General features: G+C 47.1%; 1 pseudogene; it reads right to left on the bottom strand.

Moving 5' to 3' along the window:
• Nucleotides 1–7369: 7369 nt before the first annotated feature.
• On the bottom strand, nt 7370–21599 carry LOC123088622 (disease resistance protein RGA5-like; annotated as a pseudogene).
• Nucleotides 21600–22497: the final 898 nt, after the last annotated feature.

Raw genomic sequence — 22497 nt, 5'->3', positions numbered from 1 at the left:
TTCAGACAGCATCAGAAAGAAACACTAGCTGGGTACATACTAGAGAGCACTTACAAATCAAGCCGCCATGAGCCCTTACAATAGAACGATGACGCCGGGTTTGAGGGCAGACTCCCGCCGGCAGAATGATCCGCCACTCCCGCCCGCACCATTTGGCGGTGGCCTCTGCTCCCCTCCTCCTATGCTCTGCTCTGTTCTGTTCCGCGGCCCAGCCATGGCATGTTGGCACTTATTCGCAAAAAAAAGGGTATGTTGGCACCAATCGCGGCGTAGATCGGACGACCACCAAAATTCGGTTGAATTCTTTTACAATTTTTCCAGGTGACTCTGCTCAAGTTTTTTTTTTTGAGGGGTGACTCTGCTCAAGTAAATCTCCTTTTTCAAGCGATAATGGGCCTCGTAAGCATACACTTTACCCCTTTTCATGTTTCTTGCTTTAAAAAATGTATTATGTGAGTTTCAGAAATTTCTCTTAAAAAGTGTAAACAGCTTTAAACAAATTCTAGATAAAAAGTGAATCATATGCCAGTATGCCACCTTGCGCGTAGCACCGCTCCCCACCCGGACGGTCCCAGCACACAACACGCGCTCCCCATGTACCACCGTCGCCTGTCCGCAGCACCGCTCCCCATGCCGGTTGCAGTACAAAACCCACGCCATCCCAGCCAGCGAGGTCTGGCACAACACACTCCGACTACACCAGGTGCGCAGGCAGTCGAGGTCGAGGCAGCTCGCCGCCAATAAGGCAGGGTTGCGGCCAGGGCATGCGCGAGAAGCGGAGATTGATCCCTCATGGCAACTATTTTTAACTTAGTATACATTTTTCTTCAAAGGCCAAAAAAAAAACAAGTATACATGATCAATTCTACTATGCGCCTTGCCTGCGGACTACGGTATCAGTACTTCACAAAGTGGTTGGGAAAGAAGTATTTCAGAAGTGTATATGCTGTGCACTGCTGCTGAAGCTGAGGTTCAGTCGTGCACTCGTGCTTCCTGTGCTCTGTTTCTTAAAGCTTGGCTAAAAAAAGTGCTGCACACCGATGGCCTATATACGTAGTTGAGCTGCTGCTGCTTTTAATTCATCCTTTCTGTCTCTTTTGCCCAGGGCCTGGATTGCAAACTCGATGCTCCATCGACTTCATCTTTGTCAGGACCTCGACTCGACTCGCCGGGGTTATCATTGAGCCGTGGAGGCAGTGGCTGGACAAAGATGGACCACAGCTGATACATACACATAGTTGATACATACTGCAATTGTGCTTGCCTGTAGCTAGCTTCCTCTTGCTTTGCTCTGTTTTCTCAACTCTGAATAATTGGCTGTAGCTTGAGGTTTCAGGCGTCAGGTCAACTAAACTTGAGTAAATTGCTGAACGCCACCACATTTGTGGCAAGGGTACTGCAAAACTACCGCTTTTGCCAAAAATAAAAAAAACCCACCACTTTTATCATGTGCTCCTGTTTTTTCCTCACTTACTTTTTTCGAACATGCTGGAACCCTGTGTAGCCCAATTCTATCTTCTTCTTCGGATAAGTAAGGGTCTGAAAAGAGCTTCTCGATGTGCAACTTAATCCTAATTCTGAAATTCATATACAACCATCTGACAAGTTTGGTACGTAAGAGCTCATGAAAACTTTTCATTTTTCACAAAACTTTTCATTTTTATTTGCACTACGCATGCATTGCATTTGATTCTGCATATCTTAGATAGCAAAATCATTGTATTTTCTTACATCCGCTACGTAGCCTATTGGATAATCTTGCTGCAGCCATACAAACTATGTTAAACATTGGTTTTAAATTTCTGCAAAAAATTATCGGGTTAATTATTTTCCTTTTGTGAGAAAGAAACACATAGATAAATTGACTTCACAAAGTAACATATTTTCACTCTTTCTATTGTAGGAATCATATGCACAGGTTGGGTCCTCTGACACTCAGGTGATTTCTTTTGTTGGGGATAAAGAAACATCTGATAAGTTAATGGTTGTACCAATACAACATATGTATCAAGTTAATATTTTTATTTTTTTGAGCGGTATATCAGGTTAATATTAGGCGCATACAATAGCTAATTCATGGTATGCTTCCACCCATTAGTTTGTAAACACTTTACCGCATCGCCTGGGATGGCTTATGAGAATGTCACTTCGTTTTATAGTGGATTGTTGAGGAGAATTACTAAATTGCTTCATGTATCTATATTACAAGTTTTGTAAACCTTTTTTCCTTGAAAAGATAGTTCTACAAGCCAAATTTTCCGATTGGTTTTACAATGGTTCCAGCAGCAACGCGCGAGGTATCTTCTAGTATATAGAAACAGGGTGCAAAAGAAAAACGTGGTCTACAGTTTCTGTAGCACTACAAAACATAGTTTGGGTCTACTTCTACGAGGCGGCTAAGATCACCGTATCTACTTAAAGTAGCTAAACATCACAGCTCAACTACATAGTCAATCATTAAAAGAAATAGGACCGTATCACTTATCACAAATATTCAGTGTGCAACTTAACCACACTCCACAAATATTATCACAAATATTCAGTGTGCAACTTAGCCACACTCCACACATATTCAGCTTCCGTGTCGCTTATCACTTGAATAGATTTATTTAACTCGAGGAATTTTACCATGTGCTAGAACAAAAATTACATCTGTGCGCATACACAGTAAAAAAAAGGATTTGCTAGAGCAGAGTCAGCCGCTTGAAAAAAAAATGACTCTAATCGCAACCGAATTTTGGTGGCTGTCCGATCAGTGCGGCGATGTGGCACTGGGCCGTGGGCGTCTCTCCGGAGCAGAGGAGGCGTGAGAGAAAGATGTGCCGGAGAGGCGGCGAGCCAATGTTTCTGCCGTTGGCCGGTGGTGCGGTGGTCACCCAACGCCGGCGTCGTCGTCCTTGGGCTCGAGTGGAGTCGTCGCAGCTTGTTCTCTGTAAGTTTTGGATCTGTAGCTAGAAACTAGGGTTCCTGATGCCTTGGAGATTCAGTTGGCGGTCGTCTTGGTTCTCGCAATATTTAGTCCACTTCGGAGCACTCTTTGCTGCAAAAAAGAAAAAGGATGGAATCCGCCATTAGCGCGAGGGGGCAGCGTCTTCATTTTCTGTTTCTGATATCCAATTGCGCTGCTAATTTTTAGTTCAGGCATAGGAAGACAAAGGCTTTTGGTTTCATTAATATAATGGGACCGGGGAAAAGATTCCCTGTTCTTCTAAAAAAAATAGGAAGACAAAGGCCTGCCTATCTCCCTGTGCACACAGTCACAGTCACTTTGATGGACCAGGAGCAAATATATATCATGTCAGACAACATACATTACAATTGGAAGCCAAAGCACAGAGAGGAGGAACTTGTTGGAACCACTTCATCATCATATTTACAAGACAGAGTCCATAGCCGTAGAAATTGAATAGCTAAATGTATTACTAGGATAGCATCAATATCTTCATCCTCATTTCTAAACCCACCCTATTCACACCCAATAGTCTCAGAATCGAAATTCCCATCTTTGATTCTACACCTCTAGTCTAGCTATAAAAAACACTATATCCATCGGCTTCCTATCACCACCTCATCAAATAGATTTATTAACTCGAGAATATTACTACTTCCTAACTTCACCTCAGCTCTACTAGCTACATCACTAAGATAGCATCGGAAGAATCCAAGACAGCTGGAATTTGCTACTACCTGTGCGCCATCTTCTCAAGTAATTCAGTTGTGAAGCTTACTTACGGCCTACGGGAGATCCCTTGATGATAATACTGTTGATTTTGTATGTCTTTTGAGAAAAGGGCCTGGATTGCGAACCCAAATGCGGCAGCCTGCAATCATCACCGAGCCCTGAAGCACCTAGGGACAATCAGAACTGATACATATAGATACAGGCAGCAATTGTGCTTGCCTGTAGCTAGCTTTCCTCTGCTTTTGCTCTGTTTTCTCAACTCTGAATACTTGTTTGTAGCTTCAGGTTTCAGGCGTAAGGTCGACTCTTCTTGGGGATAGACAGAGATGCTGCTATTTATCCTCTCTCTCCTTTTTTTGGCAAGGAGAATAAATGGTAGACTGCTTTCTTTTCTTCGTTCGGTTGAAGGTTGTACAAACTCTGAAGAAAAATAAACAGACGGAAAGAAACACATTCATTTTAGACTATTATAGTGCACGTTAATGTAGTACCCTACCCACCCTTTCAAAATAGTTTACTGAATATCATCTTATACACAATCGCAATGTGTCAAGTGTCACACCTCACAAGAAATGCCGTTAACTGAGTACAGACCACAAAACAGATAATGACTCTATCACAGCTATCCTGAAGCTTGGCAATGAAGACCGAACAGAAAGGCAGTGGCAGGTCTTGTCTGAGATCTTTTTAGAAGTCGAAGATTAATACTAAGGGAACAGCTAATTACCTAATCCGAACTTTCTTACCGAAAAAGGCTTTCGCCCCGCTTTATAGATAAAGCAAACCGCCAAACGGTCCAACAAACAGGCACAGCCAAGTTCACACACGCACACACACAACACAACGAACACCAAGTGCAGGGTACAGCTGAGGGCACAACTCAACAAGCCCTAGAAAATAAAACACAACAAGGCGAGCACCAAGGAGGCGACACGACTAATCTAATCCGAACTTTCTTATGGCAACCAAAATGCAAAGCATGTAAATGCAGCGGGAAAGAAACACGTCATGACTGACGACAGTACAGAAATACCTTGCGATATCTTTGGTTGTTTTCTCCTCGATACAGAAGACATGACTAAAACGTATTACGAGATTCAGACTTCAGAAGGACCCTCGGAGGGATGTCGCAGGTGTGGTGTTTGGCGGTACGGTGGAGATGTTAGTGAAGATATGCAATCCATCACTAAAGGCATGAGATGGAAGAGCCAAAATAATGAATCATCAATCTGGGACATTCAACCCTGAGAAGATCCTTGTTGCTGTCAAGACTTACTGGACTGACGAACCTGCTCAAAAACAGTAGTGATATCTATGTCTGCTAAACTGTCTATTCTCCATCGTCAGTTCTCTGTTAGCTTCAGGATATCTGAACATGGGAGGCATTTCGAACTATTTAGTTCGGTTAGTAATGTCAACACCGATTTGTGGCCAGGACTCGCTAGGTGCAAAACACTCGCCGGTCTACAGTAGGTAAAGCAGCGGCCGCGTCTCGCATCTCATCTCAGGCCGCCGCCACCTCACCCCGACGACTCACCTCCCCCTCACGTCGCCTCCCCTCGGACGGCGCCAGGGGCCCCCGATCCCACGTCGCCAGCCCCTCCCCGCTCCTTCATCCCTAGCCGCCGCTGCCGCCGGCAAGGGCCGCGGTGGCGGCGGGCCCTGTATGATCCAGGGCGGGTGGTCGCCGCGGCAGCCGGTGAGACGGAGGCGGTGTCTCATGCAGGGAGGCCGGGGGCAGCAGTCAGGGCGGCGTCCCTGCTATGTACGCGGATGGCGATGGGAACCTACATGGCTGGCGGTGTGGCGGCCGCGGGCACATGGGTGACTCCGATGGCTGCGGATCTGGCGTCCTGTCCAGATCCGTCTCGGCACGGCCTTGGCCGGACGGTGGCGCAAGGAGGACCGGTGAGGGGCAGCTGGAGGCTCCCTGCCGGCGTGCCGACGGCGGCCCTCGTCTCCACGGCGAGGCTGCGTTCGGTTCCAGCCAGCTGCGAGGTTGGGGGGATGCGACTTCCGGTGAAAATCGCGCCGACTTCGGTCATGGCGGACGATGACGGCGTCTATGGCGTCGTTCCCTTCTCGAGGCATCGTTGTTGCAGGTCCTGGCACCCCACTCGTGATGCTTCGGGGCAAACCCTAGATCTGGATCTACCGGATCGGACGATGGTGGTACCTTTGATGCCATTGTCCCTCCTGAGGGCATCGTTTTGGAGAAAGTGCTAGTTGGACGGGACAAGCGGCAGAGCGGTGTCTCATCCACCGCAAGGCCGACGGCGGATCCCGGTGGCATGGTGCTACGGAGGTTCGGCGATGGGGGCATGTGGACAGATTCGTGAAGGATGGTGGAGTTGTCTGGCGTGGTGGTGGTGTCGACGGCAGGCCAGGCAAGGTCGATGGGTTAGTTGCTGCTCTGAAGATGGACCGGTGGAAGATGGTGGCGGCAACCTCTGAGAGTGCGTCGGTCCGGTGTGGGACCCAGTCACGGTATGTGGCTGGGCTGGGGCATCTGGCTTTAGATATTAGGATTTGGTGAGATGTCGTTTGGTATTAGGCCCGGATATTCGGCACACCTTCATCAATTAATGGGATAGGAGTAGCAACTAGTGTTGCCTAGATGGTGGCTTGAGACTCACTGATATATTACTTTGTATGGTCTCTGTGAATAATTAATAAGATGGTCGCATGCATTGTCGAAATGCAGAGGCCGGGGGTTTATCTTTCTTTTCGGCAAAAAAGGACTCGCTAGGTGCATTGCATGATTGTGAGTCTTGTGACACATTGCAACTGTGCGTGTAAGATGAAATCTACGCAACCATCTCGAGAAGGTACTCGATCATATTCATCTGAGTCAATAGCCAATGATACACATGTGCTTCTTTCCGAATTGTTTTCTTTATTCAGAGTTTAAAAAGTCATGAATGGAAAAGAGGGCAAGCTAGAGACTGAATTTGATGTTCGAAAATAACTGATAGTAACACGGTACGGTACAGATAAAGTTGGTACATAGTAACTGATAGTAACATTTCTGGAATCCAAATTGCAATAAGAAATCACGGCTAGCTAGCAACTGAAAAAACCAAACTGGCACTTTCTCCAAACTCATTCATGTCTTCTCTTTTTGTAGCCTTGGTCCTCATAGGACATTTAGACTTGAGAATGAGGCCCGGGTGGACGTTCTAGCAGCCACTGCATGGAAATATGAACAGAAACACAACGTCAGTCAAAGAAACCAACAAATCGACAATCACAAGTTCACAACAAAAACTAAAATAATACAATGTACCAAGGTTAATCCAGTTGCACATCATAAATAGCAATTATTCACAACCAGCAAAACAGCATATCAATACCATTCAGAAGCATATCAATAACAGAACTGAACAAAAGCATATCATAGAGCAAAGTGGATAAAGAGAAATAGACTAGCAGTGAATAACTGAATATGAGGTACCCACCTTATCGATAATAGAGAAGACATGCCTTTATTGAAGCCAAAGATGAAGCATCAACAGTGAAAAGCCATGTGGAGAACACGAGCTGTTGATCCAAATGCAAATGAGGAAAACACGTCAAATCTCAGCAGATAGATGTCCTGTCCAGTTAATATAAACTAATGTCTGGAACTCGTCAGAAATCTTCATTCATTCATAAATACCCACTGCATTCAGTATTTATTCTGTGGATTCAGCAACCCATCACGGCGCATATAATCTCGTAGTCCTTGTATGGCCGTGTTGCAATCAAATTCCACACAGGCGGTTGCTCATTCGGGATCCATGAATGAATCTCAACCACCTTTTCATCAGTAGAATTGTTTGGAGGTCCAATAACAATCAGCCAGTCACCACACGCTCGGAAACCCATGTCCCTGCCATCTTTGTCCTTAGACTGTACAGGCAATTTTCCAAGAGTGATCCACTTGTTGTCCAGCTTATCATACTGCTTCAAATCATTCTCGCAGTAATCAGCAGCATAAAGCTCATTTTTCACAACTGCAAGGAGCAGAGGAGCTCCACAGCTTGTCTCGTTGAGCCCCTGAGACATGTCGTTGATGACCCTCCATGACCGCCGGTTCAAGTCATACTTCTCACCGCATGTCAATAGCTCGCGGCTACTGCTATTACCACCGATGACATAGAACTTGCCATCCATGAACACGCCAGAGCATTTGTACCTAGCCCTATTCATGCTGGGAAGGGGTGTCCAAGTATGTATCTCCGAGTCATACATCTCAGCGGAGCTCAATATCCTTTCAGAAGAATCAACGCCTCCCGTGACATATGCCTTTTCACCGACACTTGCTGACCCAAACCAGCGCCGCCGGATGTTCATCACATCAGCCAGCCATGTCCATGAATTGGTAAGGATGCTATATCTCAAGGCAACCCTTCCGTCCCAAAACAACAGCAGCTCGGTCCCTACAGCAAATGACTCCCAGTAAGAGCATTCAGCCGGTGGCATCTTGGGCACTTGGATCCAGCGCCCAGTGGACGGGTCATAAGACTCCCACTCGTGGCGATTATTACCGCAAGAGAGGTAGATCCAGTGCTCTGCGACCCCATTCTTGCGACGCAGACGGTAGATGTCCCCGTTGCGAACCACAGAATTGAAATCACGGTTGAGGGAGGCGATGGCGCCATATTCCCACCTGGAGAGGCGGTGGAGGCAATACATGAAGAGGTCATGACCTATCACACCAATGATATTGCTCCACGAGACCTCTCCACCATCTGCACCTGACAAAAGTCAACAGTTCATCAAACGTTTTGCTAATTTTTACGAGTAATTTAATTTCTACTGCAACTCCTGTTGACTACTCCCTCCGTTCCTAAATATAAGTCTTTGTAGACATTTCAAATGGAATACAATATACGGATGCATGTAGACATATTTTAGTGTGTAGATTCACTCATTTTGCTCCGTATGTAGTCACCTGTTGAAATCTCTAGAAAGACTTATATTTGGGAACGGAGGGAGTAAAAAGCATACCTGGAGCTGGAGGATGCAGGCGCGACGAGGACTCTGGTGACCTCCATGATATCCTGCAGATTACAACAACCATTTAGACTGAAGAGTTACAATCATTTAGCTTGGACTAGTACTGTACTACCTTTTATCACCATGGAAACCAGAATCCACTAGTTGCACGTCGATTATAGGATTGCCCGGATGATTGCTAATTACACCGATCCTGGAGACATACTCCATATCAGCAGCTGCACCACCAAATTTAGCGGATACCTCTCCAAGGCCTGTCATATGCTCCATGATGATTAATGCAGTACCATGTCGATATTGTTTCCACTGCTCAGACTCTGAAAAAAGTTCAAGTCGTTGGTCCATTTGGGGGATGGCGTCGAAAACGAGCCTGAGTTTCCAGAGATTAGGCATTGCGTCCGCCTCAAATTTTAGCCAAGCTATTCCACTCATGAACCTCAGCTTCAAGTACTTGAGAGCGGTGAATCCAGCAGCCGTGCCAAAGATTATCTTAATACCAGGTGACTTCTCCACATACAACGACAGAGCAGTGAGGGCAGGCAACCCTCTAAGAATATCAACATTATCTATCGACAGTTCAGCCACTGCAATCTTCATAACGCATAGGTTGCCAAGTTGTTTCATCCACACATCCAGATGAGAAAATATGACGGTTTTGTGCGGTGAGAACTGAAATCTCTTGAGATGGTTGGGTCGTTTGACGAAATACCAGGAATCATACCCAACCAAGGATCCGTGAGCCACCACTTTTATAGTTTTCAGGCTGCCATCTTCACATATTAAAGAATCCAGAGCTTCCATGCTTCGGTTCAGATGGTAGGAATCGGAAGAAGGCGGCGTAGAAATATAAATATCTTGCAGGTGGTTCAACAAGTGGGCAGGAAGACTGAGGTGCAACAAGTGTGGGAGATATATAATGTCCCATGGAACATAAGTGCCTCTTGGTGTATCCATAACATCCAGTGTCTCCAAACATTGCAGCCCTCTCAAACGGCCTGGCAATTTTATGCTGACATCACAAGCAATCTTCAGATATATAAGATGGAACAGTTCGGATATCCCAGTGAGATCTATGGTTAGGTCTTGGTCGCCATTATAGTGGTCAGACAGTTGAAGGTTCAGAACCCGGACAAGCTTGAACTCTGCAATGCAAGGCATGCACTCTGATAATCCAAAAACTCCAAGTGAACGTACTTCTGACTTTCTGATGTTTGCTGGTATCCTGGCATATTTTGCATCATCAAGTTGGAGAAACAGTCGATGGACCTTATGAGAAAGTGCCAAATTCTTTCGATTGTAATCTACTACCACAAGGAAATTCTCTTCAGCTGACTTGTGTGCAATAAGATTATGAACCATGAGCTGAACTGTGCAGGACACCACCTCATTGTAGAAGTTGATAGACACGGGTTGGATGAACCTTCTATCAACAAGTTCATCAAAATACATTCTGGCAACTTGTTCCATATTTTGTCCTTCACTTGCAGCAAGAAACCCTTCAGCAACCCATTGCCTGACCAGGTCATATTTGAAGATTATGGAGCCCTCTGGATACATACCAAGTTGGAGCAAGCATGTCTTGAGATAATGAGGAAGGCTGTGGTAGCTGAGGTTCATTACTTGACTCGTTCTTTCTGAAGTTGAATTTGATGACAAACAAGACACTAACGAATCATGTATGTGTGTCAATAAATCTACTGATACAGAAGGCTGGTTTGCTAAAAGACTAGCAATGCTGATGGTGGCTAGCGGCAAACCACCACATATTTCTACAATTTGGCTTGAAACTTGTTTCAGAACCAAAAAGCCTGTCAAAGAATAGCTTCCTTGAGTGATCATCATCCAAAGGATTCATCTCAAAAACTTGTTCTGGGTCATCGCTGCAACATGCTAATGCAACGTCTTCAATCTGTGTAGTTGTTATTATTCTGCTTCCTTGACTACACTTGGGAAAAAGCTGATTAATAACATCCCATGCTGAGGTATCCCATAAATCATCAACAACAAGTAGATACCTGCATGTCAAGAATGCACGCATGTAACAACACTTAGATATGCTAGAAAAGAAAGAATTTTTAGTCCATACATGTGCAGGACTTATATGGTATTAATCTGAAGTTAAATGTTACTGCCAGCATCAAGTTAGTGATCATCAAGATTAAAACTAATGTCCGTTCACTCGACAGACATGTACTAAAGCTTTTCTAGCTCACTGTAAAGCTTACTATCAAGCTTGTCTGAAAAACATCGTTTCAGAAATTGACTATATATCATCATGTTTTTTTTTTGTCAAAAACAAAAGAGCAACCTGTAGGGATTTAGTGTAGTACATGCGATTCTGGACCATGTCGAAAATAAGTACATACTTTGCAATACAACTAGTACATACGATTTGCATGTGGAAAATAAGTACCTCTTGCCATGTAGATAATTCCTGATATTTTCAGCAGTAACACGAAATTCATCGGAAGCGTCTTGGCTTGCTTGGGGCTGCTTCCGCTGGAATTGTGATAGCATGTCACAGAAAAGCTTCTTCATATCAGGCTTTTTGGACACCCGGACGAAAGCCCGACAATGGAATTTCCTCCCAATTTTATTGTACAACACTTTGGCAAGCATTGTTTTCCCAAGACATCCAGATCCATGAATAGACACCACCTTCAGCTGCCGATCCGTGTTGTTAGACAAAAAGTTGATAAAGTTGCTCATCCGAGCATCAATTACTAGGCCGGAACAAGTTTTCTCACAAGGCAGTGGCAGCATTGGCATCATAGGCCCAATGGCTGAAAATCTACGTGCCGCCGAGGTGCTACAACAATGGAGCTGGTACCTCTCTATTAGACGTAGGATTTGTGGGAACTGGCTCAACCCTCTAGGGGTGGCCTATCACATATATTTATAATGATACATGATATACATGTTACACAGGTGGGCTACGTTACAAAGTCTAACACCCTCCCTCAATCTCAACTCACTCCTGATGCATCTAGGAGGTTGAGATTGCGCCTACAGACCTCAAACATGGGAGAAGGTAGAGGCTTGGTGAAGATGTCGGCAAGTTGATCCTTTGAGGAGATAAACTTGATCTGTAGTAGCTTCTGTGCAACACGTTCCCTCACAAAATGATAGTCAATCTCAATGTGCTTGGTTCGTGCATGGAACACCGGATTTGTCGAAAGAAACGTAGCACCGATGTTGTCACACCAGAGAACCGAAGGATGTGACTGGGAGATCCCCAGCTCTCGAAGCAAAGACTCAATCCAAATAAGCTCAGCAGTCGCATTGGCAACCGCTTTGTACTCAGCCTCGGTGCTGCTGCGAGAAATAGTGGCTTGCTTGCGCGCACTCCAGGCGATCAAATTAGGACACAGAAATACAGCATGTCCCCCCGTGGATCGCCTGCCATCTGGACACCCAGCTCAATCAGCATCTGAGAATGCAGAGAGAACAGTAGAGGAACTAGGTCGCATATGAAGACCATAGGAGACAGTGAGACGCACATAACGAAGAATGCGCTTCACAGCAGACCAGTGCACATCTGTAGGAGCATGAAGATACTGACATACTCTGTTAACTGCAAATGAAAGATCAGGACGGGTGATAGTCAGATACTGCAAGCCACCAACAATACTCCCATACTCCGTAGCATCCTGAGAGGAAAGAGGAGAACCAACAGTGGCCGAGAGCTTATCCATAGAGGACATGGGCGTGGGTGGCGGCTTGCACTTGAGCATACCAGCACGGCGCAAGAGATCAAGGGAGTAATTTTTCTAAGTGAGAGCCAAGCTGCCACGAGACTGATGTGCAACCTCAATGCCCAGAAAGAAGTGTAGTTGTCCCAAGTCTTTAACCGCAAAATCTCTGCCAAGAGCAGTCACAAGAGCATCAGCAGCCGTGGTAGAAGAACTGGCCAGAATAATATCATCCACGTACACAAGCAAATACACCGTCAGACTGGGGCGCTGAAATAAGAACAGCGAACTGTCAGCTGTCGACGGAACGAATCCATGAGTACGAAGGACCGAAGCAAGACGAGCATGCCAGGCGCGTGGTGCCTGTTTCAGTCCGTAGAGCGCCTTCGTCAGATGACAAAGATGATGAGGCTGATCTGGATCAACAAACCCTGGAGGCTGCCGCATATAAACCTCCTCTTCAAGCAACCCATGGAGAAAAGCATTCTGCACATCAAGCTGTCGAAGAGACCAACCACGAGAGACTGCAAGAGACAAAAGAAGCCGGATGGTAGTAGGTTTAACAACCGGGCTGAATGTGTCCTCGTAGTCCAGGCCCTGTCGCTTCTTAAACCCTCTAGCCACGAGACGCGCCTTGTAGCGCTCAATAGACCCGTCCGCATGTCTCTTGACTTTGAAAACCCACTTCGAATCAATGACGTTGACACGAGGCGGAGGAGGAACCAACGTCCATGTCTCGTTATGCAGAAGAGCGGTGTACTCTTGCTCCATAGCTTCCCGCCAGTGAGGAATACTCATAGCAACCTCATAGTGGCGTGGCTCATCAGTGGGATCTGCAACAGAATGAGCAAGACAGGTAGCCAAATATGTGACAGTACCATCATGACGCTGCTTGGGTTTGACAATACCGCTGCGTCTATGAGTATGCGGGCGTTGCGGTGCAACGGGAACAGGAGCCGGCGACGCCAACTCGGGAGAGGATGACGGCAGACCGGGCGACGGGAGCCCAGGCGAAGGCTCAGGTGAGGCGACAGCAGGCCCAGCCGACCCAGGCAAAAGGGGCGGTAGGGACATACGAGCTGTCGAGGGAGGAGGCGAGTCCAGGCGTGGAGGCGGGGACGTAGACCGCTCGAGCCACCGAGGGGAAGGCGGCGGGGTCGTGGGCCGTGCCTCAACCGTCGTGGGCCGCGCCTCGACTGTCGGGGATCGGGCCTCGGATGACACCAGCCCAGTATCGGAGACCAGCACCTGTCCAGTTGCATGGACGGGCACGACGCCAGAAGCGGGGTTGACGACGGGTGCATGCTCATGCACTGACTGGTCAACATGCGCGATAGGTGTATCCGGAATAAGTTCCAAGAGAGCACCACGTCCAACACCTGCACCATGGTTAGGTAACAACACAGGCGAATATGCAACATCTTCAAATTGGCCAAGCATAAGAGGAGATGAATGCATAGATGGTGGTGTGGAAGGTTGCTGCGGCATGGAGGAAAAGGGGAAGACGTTCTCATCAAAGACAACATCACGAGATATATAGACACGATTTGTTGGCACATGAAGACACTTGTAGCCCTTATGAAGAGAACTATAACCTAGAAACACACATTTCTTAGACCGAAATTCAAGTTTTCTAGAATTATATGGACGAAGATGGGGCCAACAAGCACACCCGAACACCTTAAAGAAGGTATAATCAGGAATGTCATGTAAAAGGAGCTCAATAGGAGTTTTCATATTAATGACACGCGTAGGTAGACGATTAATAAGAAAACATGCTGTAGCAAAAGCATCACTCCAAAAATGAAAGGGTACAGACGCATGAGCCAGGAGTGTGAGTCCGGTCTCAACTATATGTCGATGCTTGCGCTCAACAGCGCCGTTCTGCTGATGTGTATGAGGACATGATAAACGATGAGAGATCCCAAGCTTATTAAAGAAAGCATTGAGGTTGCGATATTCGCCCCCCAATCAGACTGAACATGAATAATCTTATGCTTGAGGAGACGATCTACATGCACTTGAAACTGAATGAATATATCAAACACATCAGACTTGCGCTTAAGAAGATAAAGCCAGGTAAAGCCACTATAGGCATCAATAAAGCTAACATAATAGTTGTGACCACTCACAGAAGTTTGAGCGGGACCCCACACATCAGAGAACACAAGTTCAAGAGGACTCGTTACTTGACGAGTAGAAGAAACAAATGGTAACTGATGACTTTTGCCTTGTTGACAGGCATCACACACGGACATCTCCTTATTACTAGACTCAATAGGCAGCTCATGATGGTGAAGTATATGACGAACTATGGGAGTGGCAGGGTGACCAAGGCGAGAGTGCCAGTGGGACGGCGACACACGAACACCACTGAAGACGCGCGGGGCGGATGGATCCTCCAAGCGGTATAAGCCATGGCTGAGACAACCACTAAGCAGAATTTCCCGGGTGGCTCGGTCCTTAACAAAAAGATCAAACGGGTGAAATTCACATAGGACATTGTTATCAAGAGTGAGTTTTGGAACAGATAACAAATTAAGAGTCACCGAGGGGACCCGTAAAATATTACGAAGATGAAACTCCCTAGATGGATGACTAGTTAAGAGAGATGCTTGACCAACGTGAGAGATGGGCATACCTACACCGTTGGCGGTGTGAACCTTGTCAGGACCGTAATATGGCTCATGGGTGGACAACTTAGCGAGCTCGTTCGTCATATGATTCGTGGCGCCAGTGTCCATATACCACGCAGGATCAACCGGATAGGAAGGTGTATAGCCGGGGTCGACGCGTGTATCCTTGCTCTTGGCAGCAACATGAGCAGTAGGAGGGCCAAAGTCTGCCATGGCGAACTGTCGCTCATTACCTTTTCCATCGTTGCCAATACCCAGGAAGCTCCGCTGAAACGTCTTATGGCACCTGGAGGCGACATGCCTCTCACACCCGCAAAGCTGACAGCGTACAGGGCCTCCGCCCGAGGTCGGCGCTGGCGGGTTGGTGACTCGGGCAGGCCGCGAAGGTGCAGGCGGGCGCTGGCCACGCGAGGCCCAGAAGGCCGCGGAGCGCCGAGCTTCGATGCGCTGCTCAGTGAAGAGCAGCCGGGAGAAGAGCTCGTGCGGCGGAAGTGGCGGTTTGGCATTGTGGACGGCCTCGGCAAGGTTGTCGTAGTCAGCATCAAGGCCCTTAATCACATAGCCGGCAAACTCCTCATCACTCAATGGGCGACTGATAGAGGTCAGTGTATCCGCCAAGACCTTGAGTTTGTTGAAGTATGTTGTGGCCGAGGAGTCCAGTTTCTTGACATCATCAAGCTTGCCACGAAGAGCCATCGTGTGAGCAGTGGAGGTCTGGGCGAACGCATGTTCCAGAGTCGTCCACGCATCCAAAGAGGAGGCAGCGAAGAGACAAAGGCCAGCGACCCCGTCTCCAAGTGAACCCTGGATGGCGGAGAGGATCGCTTGGTCCTGTTGCACCCACAGACGATGCACCGGGTTGATGCCGGACCGTGGACGGTGTGAAGGACCTGCGGCGGGCACGGTAGAGAGCCATCGACATAGCCAAGGAGGGAGTGGCTGTGGAGCATCGGTAGAACCTTGGCGCGCCAAAACATGTTCGGCGTGAGACGAGTCGTGATGAGGTTGTCGAAGTGGAATGGCCCGGAGAGCAGGGCTGCGTCAGGGGCAGCTACCACGGAGACCGCCGGGGCTGGGGGTGTCACACCCGCGCACTGATCGTCGGAGCCCCCCGAGGCCGCCGGCATGATGGCGAGTGTCGGGGACGAGCCAGCGGTAGCCGGCGGTGGCGCGAACGTTGCGGCGGTGGAGGCCGCCACGGCCGACGGCACAGGAGACGGCGGGATCGGGGCAGAAAACAGCGAGCCCACCACCGTGGTGCCGAAGAAGTGCGGCGTCGGCGAGGCACCGGTGCGGGCAGGGAGATTCAGCAGGGCGGCCAGCGTTGCGGGTATGGTCCCGGAGCTGGCAGAGCTAGAGGCGGAAGCAGACATTGCAGCGGCGACGGCGGCGGCCCTAGGGTTTGGGGCACGGCGGCGGCGGCGGCTGAGTCGGAGGTGGAATAGGTCCTAGAGTTTTAGGCTGATACCATATTAGACGTAGGATTTGTGAGAACTGGCTCAACCCTCTAGGGGTGGCCTATCACATATATTTATAATGATACATGATATACATATTACACAGGTAGGCTACGTTACAAAGTCTAACACTCTCGTACCGTTGGATTGCCTCCCGGGCATAGATCCCGAATTCTGATACCTTTTCAACCATGTGCTGGTACCACTTGAGCTTCCTGGGAGCACGAATGACATCAGCACAAATGGTTTTTGAGATAAAATGTCTTGACACATCAGGAGCTGCATATTCAATCTGTTTTTTTCAATATCATCTTTGAGGAGTTGCGACCTATCATTGACCCTCTTGGTTAGCTTGCATCCATCAGGACCTAGCATCATGTCAAGCTTCTTAAGAAGGGGTCTCATGGCACCCAAAGAAACACTAATACTGGCATCCATCTCTCTGCCTCTACCTCCTACTGAAACATCTGGAAAAAAAACATAGACGAGAAAGAATGATTTAATTTACACAACGGATGTTGCATGTAATAAATAACTAACAGTACATGTCACACTCACATCTATTTCTATTCACATAACTGACATTCAGAAAAGCTAAATTATATCGATTTTCTACTTTGTACTTCACTCGTCATATCCACCAACACATTTAAATTGTGGAACAAACTAATTGCTTATAGACATTTCTTTGATAAAGACTAGACTTTATTGACTCAAAATGAAGCATCGTAGATACAAGCATAATGAGCACACACCCGTTGTCTGCATGACTAGGACGCTCACAACTAACACTAACACATATAAAAAATAAACAGGCAGAGAGAAAGTTCATAAAAGACAAAAGCTCAACCTTGTTTATTCAACCAGTTTGGCAGACGACCATTCGTAGAACTTGTGGATGAGCTATGTAATCTTGTGTCCGGCTGGTTGTGGTCGTGTTTTATTTTTAGTTTGTTTGGGTATTCAATGACTTGAACTTGTTTTCATGTTTCTGATGCACAGAGGCCGGGGTACTCCCCTTTCCGGAAACAACAATTGCTCTGTAATATAAGGGCAGCAAGTTTGGGATTACCTAATTAGCTTGCGCGCATTCCTATGTCATTGTGATGTGCAGTCAGGTCTCATCTAGTGTTATTATGGTTTTGCTAACCTATGCTTGCACTAGTGCGAAAATTGTGCTGTTAAGCCTCTCTCGAATCGCACTTGCTAGTAATGAACAATGCACGGTGACACACACATGGTTTGCACATCGCGCACCGTCACTAGTAAACAATTGTGTGCAATGCCTTGCCGACAGTTTACATGGATGAATCTTTGTGATGTTGGCGGGCACCTCACGACATTTGATAAATAAACCATGTGTGAGATAAATTGAACATGATTTTATGAGCTCAACTGTGGGCAATATGTTTGACATTTCACACAGAAAAATTATTGTCGAAACTGTGTTGAACAAAGTTCACACGATTTCACACAGTTGAATGTGTGTACTATACTCGCGAATGACATTGTATGCCTAACCATGCAAAAGCTACCTGACGACACTACCTAATACGTACTATGGCCACTCCAGCCCAGCGCCCTCACTGTTAGGCAAGACAGGGATCCCCGCCACGAGGCCCGCCCAGCCCAGTTTCGGAAGAGAACACATGGTGGTTGGCGATGGAGCGCGCCATGAACAAGGTGGGCGAATGCACAAGCTTAGCTGCCGAGTTGGTCGCCTGGACGGCTTGAGAGTTCGTTCTAGTCATTCTGAATGGGAGGCCGACCTGTGCTGCCTTCCATGACAGCTAGGCATCCACCCGCACCGACAAGTATGGCGCAGGCACCTCCCCCAGCAACTTAGTGTATCTATATCACCTAGTATGCAGAGGCTGGTGGTAATCTTCCTTTTAGAACAAATCTATATCATCTAGTTAGTTGAATGCAATGTCGACAAGCGACAAATCTTTGCACTATGTTTATAATCGATATAGATCATTTATTCTAGAGTGTTTGCTGTCTTCATAGCCACAATTTGAAGTGCACTCTTCACTTTGGAGACAATGTGATCGATCAAGGCAGGAGTTACAACCGTTTACATATACTGGAGGGAAGGTGATTACAAGCGTTTATACACTACATTCATTCGAATTAGAACATCAAAACTAGAAATTTAAATGCAGTTCAAAATCACAGAAGCTGCTTCTCCATTTAATATGCTATCACTATTGGATTTTCTTTTTCCTTGTGTGGCCTCTGTTTTAGGTCAATAGAGCTATTTCGGTTTTCATGTCACCACCTTCTTAAGGCGGCTATGCATATCTACCCCCTCCGTTCACAAATATAAGATGTTCTAACTTTTTTCTAAATTAGATATACATAGAAACGATTTAGTGTGTTTGTTGACTCATTTCAGTCTATGTGTAGTAAATATTAAAAGTAACAGAAACATTTAATATTTATGAATGGATGGACATTTAAAACACAAGCCACCACCACAAATCTACTAAATGTTTTATCCAAGCGATTTGTTCATCCGGAAGGCGGGTGGCGCGCGGCTGGTTCGGTCGTATCCTAGGTATTTTGTTAACTATTGGTTTGATACTTTTTTAAAGGTAGATCAATCCCTGCCCTCAAGACCGGTTGATGTGCACAAACATATATGATTGATTATTCAGTGATGGCAAGAAAAGTTAAGCATTGATGCTCAACAAATTGGCCTACATAAAGATGAGGAAAATATAGGAGAAAACGCTGGAAGCATGTTGAGGGCTGCCTCCTCGTCGCTTCTAGACATTGCCTCGTCACCATCTGGGAGTTTCCTACTGTATTAGTCGATCCGGCCTAGCTGGATGTGGGGGCCAACGACGCCGTTGCACCTCGCCACAAGGAGGCCGATATCGCTATCTATAGGGCATGCGTCATTGACGACACACTTGTATATATGAAGCCCTAGCCGATCTTCATGTGCTCCACATGCTAGATTGACATGAAGCCGTCACCTGCATGGCTCTGATGACAATCATCATTGAACGATGTCGTAGATGCGTCAGACATCGAATACCAAAGCCAGCACCATGTTGCCATGAGTCCACACTCACTATCACAGAAAACAATGGTCGAAGTAGCCTGGATGCCAATTGAATTCAGGCTTCATCCGGTTGCTTCAAAAGTCCGAATTGATGGAGACAGACGGGTAATATATTTCAACACTCCCCTCATGTCTAGGCTTATTTAGTCCTTCGACGTGGGATCAATGTAGGTTGCAGAAACTTTTTTTGCTTTAATACTGCGTTGGCAGGGTTTTAAACTCAAGAGCTCTTGGCTCTGATAACATATTGAATTCATGCTTCAGCCAGTTGCTACAAAAGTCCCAACTAACGGAGAGAGATGGGCAATATATTTAACAATGCCATCGCGAAAACGCCCACTGATGTCGCCATTTGTTGCTATGGTGCGCTAGTCAGAAACCTATCAAGGGCCACTGCCCTCTACATCTCCGCCTTGCTTGGAACCCACAGCACTAAAGCCCCGCAACCACCCACGATGGAGGTTATGCCCGGTACCACATTGACAATGGGCAAGAGGAGGAGATGCGGAAAAGGAGCCTCTAGCGTTGACAGCCTGGATGTGTCGACGACGCAAGGTGCTACTTTTTTTATGGGCAAACAATAGCAGTCACCAGTTTTTAGTGGAAGCAGTCACCCGTTTGATGTAATTCATACGCATTAGCATCAAGAATTGTGTTGATGAGAGATCGGCACGGGAGGTGGAGGCCTCTGCTGCGACCATTGTTTTGGATTTCATTTATTATTTTTATGACTAGTTTCAGGATTTTCAAAATATTCTTTTGTGAATTTTGGATAAATTGATAAACCATAAATTTAAAATTCAAAAAAGGTACATGAAAGAATATCGCTACATTCTAGATTCAACCCCGCAGCATCACTAAGGCATCGTATGTTCTTTACCACTAGTATGTAGGAGTAGATGGTAATTGAAATACTTTAGATTTCCATGTCTTTTTATACAACTATATATAGTTAGAGCGACCAAAACCAGAATTATTTTCTTTCAAACCCCACTAAAACCATGGCCCAGGGACGGTGGCTATGACAATGCGGATGGCCTAAGCCCACCACTGTAGCAGAGATGATGGTACAACGACAGCTTTGATGGCTGCCACAGATTTCTTCCAGCACTAGAGCCCCAGTACATTATCTTCATCCAATCCATAAATCATACAAGATAAGAAAGTTAATTTGCATCCTGTGATTTCGTTTCCTAGCGCTAGAGTTCCTACAGATGAACTATTATTGCTTGCAAGAAATGGACATCATGCACCAAGACAGCAAGCCACCCTGGTTTATTCAACTGATTCGGGTGGCGACCTACTAGTAGGATAGGCGATGTATGAAGCTTCATTTGCACTGTCGTCGTTATAGAAGGAAGTTTCCTGCCTAAGCCGAGCCTACCTGTCGTGCCATCCCACGATGCTTGACGTGAGCTAGGTGTGCGCACTTGCCACGATCACCATGGCATGCCATCCCATGACCAGATCGAAGCTGCGCCTATTCAGCTAACTCGAGCTATAGTAGTAGAGGGATAGGAAGGAGAGAAAGGAAGTGTTGTCACCTTGGGTTGGATGAAAAAGGACAACCCTCTCCTCCTCCTCCTCAACAATGCCGTGATCCAGCATCTTGTTGCGGGACTCGCTGCACTTTGGGCACGGCTCGGAGCCGACCCTCTTACAGGCTTGGCAGACCAAGGCCGGGCTTGGCCTTGGGGCGGCGTCCAGGAGTGGCCGCAGCCCGCCGGCCCGGTGCAGCTGCCTAACATCCTCAGGGCCGCCGACAAGCCGGCCGCCCACGAGGAGCTGCGGGAGGGAGAAGGCGCAGCCCGGAGCCGCAAGCAACGACTTGAGCTCGCAGCGGTGCGCTTTGCTCCTGGACACGTCGCGCACGTCCACGGCCAGGCCGTAGCCGCGCAGCAGGGCGCACAAGGCGTAGCGGTCGGCGGAGGTGCGCGCTCTGCGGCGCGACGCTGAAGCTGACGCCGTGTAGAGAACCACCTCCGGCTGCAGCTCCTGCTTGCCGTGCGGCCGGGACAAGGAGCTGCCGCCAGGGTCATACATGTCCGGCGGCCGCATCCGAACTCCGAGGAAGAGTGTGGCTAGTAGCGTTGTGGCGAGAGGAAAGCGGAAGCAGATGGAGACGGGACAAGTGATGCCTCCTCATGTGGGTCCACTTTGCATTGACGCGAAACATACACTTTTAGTTTTACCGTCGTATACCGCGTGAAACACGTGGTTAGCAAAGTAATAAATTCATATAGTTTTAGGCCAACTCCAGCGTGCGACCCCACCCGGACGTCGGGTTTGTCCGGATTCTGTGGTGTCGTGTCCGGGCCTGTTCTTGAATGCGGTGGCCGTGCGCCCAACGCACGGACGCATTTCGGCCGCATCCTGTCCGCATGCATTTTATCTTTTAAGCATAAATTTTCATTGATTTTTGATACATCAAAGTACATCACCAAATTTTGACTATAATAGCAAGCTCAAATAAAACAAGAACCATAAGAAGACATTTTAGAAGATATCCAACTTCCATAACTGCTCCCTTGAGTTGGGTTAGTGCCTTCTCGATGCACTCATTGTTGATCTGCGGAGGCTCGATCTTGCATGCTTCTTTCTTCTTCCAGTCTGAAGAAGTAGATGTTGCTTCCTCGAATCTAGTCTCATCTCGAGCCTCTATTCTACCAACATATGCACTAGTCTCATCTCTAGCATCTATTCTTGGTAAAAATGCATGAACATCTATTAAATTGCGCGCTATCAATAGATCAATGTATTCTTCTTTCCAATACCAAAAATTGCATCCGGTCTACACAATAAAAACTTCAGTTAGTACAACTAGTCGAATCCGAGAGCACAACCGAAGCTAAAGTAGCACATACCCCATCGTTCGAGCACTTGACGAAAACCCATCCGGGGTGTTTCGGCGTTGTAGACACGCGGCACAAGACCTTATTCGGGCAGTCATCGCAGT

The sequence above is a fragment of the Triticum aestivum genome, chromosome 4A (genome assembly GCF_018294505.1).
Source record: "Triticum aestivum cultivar Chinese Spring chromosome 4A, IWGSC CS RefSeq v2.1, whole genome shotgun sequence".
Lineage (NCBI taxonomy): Eukaryota > Viridiplantae > Streptophyta > Magnoliopsida > Poales > Poaceae > Triticum > Triticum aestivum.
The sequence above is the reverse complement of the archived record's forward strand: the minus strand, read 5'-3'. Positions and strand labels throughout refer to the sequence as shown.